Source organism: Populus alba, chromosome 6 (genome assembly GCF_005239225.2).
Source record: "Populus alba chromosome 6, ASM523922v2, whole genome shotgun sequence".
NCBI classification, from domain to species: Eukaryota; Viridiplantae; Streptophyta; class Magnoliopsida; order Malpighiales; family Salicaceae; genus Populus; species Populus alba.
This window is the reverse complement of record NC_133289.1, coordinates 5,042,607-5,048,606: the sequence shown is the minus strand read 5'-3', so window position 1 is coordinate 5,048,606 and position 6,000 is coordinate 5,042,607. Positions and strand designations below refer to the sequence as shown.

The window sequence follows — 6,000 nt, the reverse complement described above, 5'->3', positions numbered from 1 at the left end:
AGGAACACTTTACAAGACACAAGTTGAGTTAGACGAGGTTTCTATAGTTCCTTGAGGTCTTTTTTTATTGAGGACAAACTACAAATACATCCTCCATTTATTTTTTAGGTTTCGATTATGTTGTTCTCCTCTTAATTGCACCAATTTTACCCTTAACCTACCCAAAGCAATCCCATTTCTTCCCTCTTCCCTCTTCCCTTGTATCACATATGAAACTCATGCATGTGAACTTTTCTTGTAGTGTCAACTTCATTACTTCATAACTTTAAAAGGATTACTCTTGTGATTAAAAAAGTTTACTCGTTTTCTTCTTCTTCTTTTTTTGACGATTTAGGTTTGAATATTAAGATCAACATCTAAAATTTTTTATTAAATTTATCTTAATATATTAAATTGATATAAGAAATATATATCTAAAATTTCAATGAGAACAACTTAGTTTTGTTTTTTTTTTTAACTCACAAGCTGATCTAAAACACCTCTTATAATCAAATAAAAAACCCTTTATATCACCATTAAATTTATTTATATAAAAATTATTTATTTTTGTTCTATAATCATAAGTTTTATGAGTTTTAATTTTAGGTGAACTGGGAAGAAACGATGAGCACTATGCGGACTGGTTGAGGGTAGCATTGGCTCAATTAGAAGAAGAGGAATCAAATCAAAACCCGTCAGATAAATGAAGGGCACATTTGTAGTTTGTCGCTTGACTAAAAAGAAGTTCAGCTGTAGAAAACGGAGTTCCTTTCGCCTCCTTTTCCATGCTGTTTCAGAGCCATTTCTTCGTGGCTTCCTCTCTGTAGCCAAACATTTTCCCAGCTCGAGGTAAGTCCCCTTGAGATATGTTGATCATTAAGCTATATTGCTACCGGGTCATCTTTTCTGATTACAAAATACATGCTTTTGGGTTGTTTTTCTTAGGCTGATCAAGACCTTGTAATTGGGAAACATGGCCGCAGTGGAGATTACAGATGGCATTAACATTAATGCAGCTATAGATAGTGTCCAGAATGGACGGCCTCACCATAATATCGAGCTCGTAGTAGTCCCTCAACAACTACCTCCTACTGATGGAGGTAATTTATTAAGCTGGATGTTTAATTATAGTTCTTGTTAACTTTATATTTTGGGGGTCTGCATTTTGCAATGGCCAGTAGAGTGAAAAAAAAGTTTCTCCTGTAACGTTTTCAATGATTGAAAACATTGGTGGGAATTTCATGTGATTTTAACAAAAGAAGGGAAAAAACAAGAATTGTAATCATAGTGACCTAAAAGGGTATGATGCAGTGAAAATTTCATTTCTCCATTTCTACTGTTCGATTTCCTGCATCTGACTGTATGAAATCTAGAAGTTCTATTCAATAATTGAAGTTGATGATGTTTAATGTAAAGCATTAGTCTTCTATAAAATCAATACTTTTTTAATTATTTCTTCCTGACAGTGGAAAGAAGAAGACACTTGCAGTTGTATCAAGCCGCTCTGAGTGGTGATTGGGACACCGCAGAAGGCATTTACGAGTTATTTCCAGGAGAAGTTAATGCTAGAATAACTAAGCGAGGGGAGACTGCTCTCCATATTGCAGCTGCCGCGGAGCACACTCATTTTGTGAAACAGCTTGTTGGAAAGATGAGCATGGAGGCTTTAACTTATAAAAACGAGGCGGGCAATACAGCATTTTGCTTTGCTGCTATATCTGGAGTTGAGGCACTTGCCAAAGTCATGATGGACGAAAAACGCGGTTTGGCGATGACTCGAGGCAGAGGAAACCTGTTACCAATTTACATGGCAACTCTATTGGGGCATAGAGGGATGGTATCATATCTTTATGATGAAACAAACGAGCAGTTAACCGATGATGATCGCATAAAGTTACTTGTTGCTTTGATCAACAGTGACATATATGGTGAGCAATATTTTCTATGTTTGATAGTTTGCTATCATTTAGATATTAAATTTATTTTCGTAAATGAAATCAATCTGTTTTCGTAAGAGAAATTCAACATTCAACCCTCAGACAACTTATTCGTAAGCCTTTGAAAATCCAACTTGTTTTCATATTTTTGAATCTTTTTGTTCCCAGATGTAGCGTGGAAAATGCTAAGAGAACATCGCGGGTTGGCCTATGCTCGTGATGAACATCAGCTGACGGCATTGCATGCATTTGCCCAAAAGTCTTGTATGCCTTCAAACGTTGTCGATCAAGGTCCTCCAGGATTTTGGAACAAATGCCTCGACCCATGTTAGTTCTCTGATGCTCCAAATCTCTATTTCTCGAGAAAGAAACCAATCCAAAAATCTCAGCCGGCTAGATAATGCCAAAGATCAACTTTATATATCTTTATCATATTCATGATCACTAGTTTATACACCATTTTCATAGATGCATGCATATATTCAAGCTTGCAAACTTGTGTATTACAAGGAATTAGCATTGATCATTCTATCATCACAAGAAGAGTTCCCAGATGAAGCTCAGAGCAGAGACTGTGTACAACATGAAGTCTCTTGTGCTCTTGATGAAGACAACATGCGAGGACCTTTCCAATGCATGCAAGGATGGAAAGATGAGCTGTTACAGAGGCACCTAATTGAGTGGGTGCAAACGCCTATGATAAAAAGGCGACCGCCTATGAAAGGCGAAGACACCAAAGAGAGTTGGTGTAGGTGGAGCCGTCAAGTAGAAAGGCGTAGAAGCTCCAAACATAGAAATCGAGGTGGAGGATTGCGAGGAGTATACCGCAAGTTTCTCTTTCTATGTGATCAGTGGCAGTGATCTCTACCAAGTCCACATGGTGGTAGAGAATCTTGGAGCCACTGGGGACATCCCTGATGAAGGAGGATGTGGCGGTCTCATGACGACAGACAAAGACACCTTAAAGAAGGTGTGAGGGCCATGAGAGGAGCCCTATTTCAGACCGCCGCATGACGACGAGCGGAGACACCCGAGGAGAAGGTGTGTGGGCCACGATATGAGCCTAGTTCAGAACGCCCTAGAGCCAATGTGATGGCTGGATATGAGTGGACAGATAGATAGCCAATGAAGTGGCTATGATGAGTATGAAGACAAATGCAGGATTGACTTTCATGGATATTGCCCCCATGCTAAAGATCAATGAGCTAGAGTACATTTGCCTTGGACAATAAGTGTGTGACTTGTGGAGCATTAAGACACGACTGTTATGAATGAGCAGAGGGCATGCGCAGGTTCCGGGAACAAGTTGACTCTTGTCAAGGTGGTGAGCTCGGTGAAGGCATTGTAATACTCACAGTATGAAGACAAATATGGATCAACCTTAATGGGTTGTCCCAATGGTTAAAGGTGGAGAGCTACCTGGACTCTTGAGACTAAGAGCGAGAGACTCACGGAGAAGTAAGGCGTGGTTCCTAGGGTGGAACAGAGGGCAGACGCAACTCTTGGACGAGTAGACTCTTGGAAGAGTGGTGAGCTCGTGATCATATTGAGATACTCAGATAATGACTGTTGCACTTGGAAATGGAAATTTCCGTTTGAGGGGGTGTTGTAAGCCTTGGTGTGAGGCTTGATAAATCATTCCGGACCGAGCATGGTTGATACGCTCGAAGGGGAATGTTCCTAGAGATAAGCGTTAACACTCTTCAGATGAGATGTGACAAACTATTTGGTTGAAATGGTCCTTTGGTGTAAGCAAGGGTGTGCTTTGGTGACTCTGGTGATTGAAAGGTTTGGCGAGTACCTGTAAACTTGGCCGGAGACGCTCTCCGAATGGTGAGCTTGGAAGAGCTGCAGGATGCAAGATTGTGCTGAAGAAGCAAGAGGACAATTGCCCATATAAATGTCAAAGGGGGTGATTGTTGAGATATTGTCATTATTAAGCAACATGTGCAGCCTACCCTATAAGGAGTAGGCTTGCCATTTGTCAATGGTGGTTGCACCCACCATTGACAAATGCAGCAACCATTAATGCAACCACCATCATTGCCTATAAAAGAGGCATGCAAAGAGAGCCAAAAGGTGAGAGAGAACGTGAGTGTGTGCAAGAGAATAGAGAGAAAGAGAGAGCTGCAAAGAGCAGCAAAGAGAGCTAGGAGTTGAGTTTGAGTTAAGTGATCCTCCTCCTCCATGTATTGTGTTGTAATCCTTTCTCTAATCTCTAAATAATATTGTCTCTCCCGTGGATGTAGGCGATTTGCCGAACCACATAAAATATTGTGTCAGTGTGTTTGCCCTCCGTTAAGCAATTATCAGTACATCACCGGTTGGAATTCCTAACATTAACCTTCTTGTCAATTCGCACTTCTCGGTACGCAGAACAAAATTTTCTTTGGTCATTGCCTAACAGGTTGATTATCGAACTCACAACACTTTTCATATCAATTGGGGCAATGATGGTAGCCTTTATGGCAACATTTTTCCTTGTTTTTGGCAATAAATTAATACCATATTCTATCCCTATTGCTGTCGTTGCTTCTTTACCAGTCATTTTCTTCATTTGGCAGCATTTCCGCTTATTCGTTGACATGATTCATTCAACTTATACGTCTCGGTCACTTTTCAAGCCATATAAATCTCTTCTCTTTTCCAAGAAACTCAAGACAAAGGTTGCTTAACATCTATGTATTATAATTCTACAGAATGCTTTCACATCTGTAAGAAAATGCTGGTGCTAAGACTGGAAGGCATGTAAGCCTGGCTTGATTCGAATGAATCGCTATAAATGTACTTGGTTTGAAGCTACTTGTACTTGGTGCTTTGTCAAACATAGAAAGGCATTGCCTTTTCCATTGTTTAACCTGTAATATCCTTTATGCTATCAATGAACCTCCCCTGAAAAAGGAGAACTTGCTGCTAGTTCATGTATTCGGTCATTCCTTCTTTTTTTACTGTTTTCTTCTTTCATTTTTCAATTAATCATGTTTTAAGCCTACAACGCCGCATGTTAAGTAATTTTATTTTCTTGGTGATAAATTACAATAATTTTTTTAAAACCTCGGAATCTACTGAAACAAGGCCTAGATTACGGGTTAGGAAAGTAAATCCAAGTTGATCTAAATTGAAAAAAAAAATCAAAGGATCATTATTTTAACCAAAAACAATTCAAAAAAAATCAATGAATTTTTAACTCGTATTTTGTAATGGGTAGGCCAGGTCGCAAGGTTAACCCAAGTTTTTGATTGTGTTAGGTTAGATCAATCCTTATTTTTTTCTTTTCTTTTAACTCGACTTGGTCAAAGCATTGAGTTGGTCGGATCCCATCTATTATCTTTCAAACACATAATAATATAAATTGTTCAGTCTAGTTCATATCATGCTACACACAAGATAAGATAATTGTTTGTTTAGTCATGTCCTATCCGCTCTAGTCTAATTAATAATGTCCAACAAACCAAACGCTACCTAATAGGACCTGGCCTATAAAATGTGTTTGCAAAATTTCAACTAGATTCAATGATTGAATTAAAAACTATATATATATATATATATATATATATATATATATATATATATATATATATATATATATTTTAGCAAGCTCATTTGACTTGTCCTAATTTGTTTTCAAGTCCAAACCCTATAGAAAAAAAGAGTTAAGAAATCATGAAGCTCAACTTTCAACAAATACATAATTAAAAGATAAAATTAAAAAGGAAAATTCATGTAAAAAAAACTAAGAAAACCGATGTCAAACTAGGTTAACCTTTCAAATATATGACCTGAGTCATGATACCAGGACCACCCCATCCAAAAAATTATGAAGCCCAACTTACAACAAATTCAATGTTTTGAGGATGAAATTGATTTTTTAAAAAAAAAACACAAAACAAAAAATTATAATTAAAAGAATGAGGATCAAATTTGATACAAAAATAAAATGACAAGACACCTAATAATTTTGGTAGACCAAAAATAAAATCACAGCATCCATACTAAATAGATATTAAAACTTGAACATTGAAAATATATGAGTGGCTTGGGGATCATGAACCCAATGATGAGTAATCTATTTGACCTTTCAATC

The 6,000-nt window shown here is 37.6% G+C and overlaps 1 pseudogene; it reads left to right on the top strand.

The window, feature by feature from the left end:
• The first annotated feature begins 757 nt into the window (after window positions 1-757).
• Window positions 758-6,000, top strand: part of LOC140954267 (uncharacterized) — a 28,485-nt pseudogene continuing 23,242 nt past the window's right edge.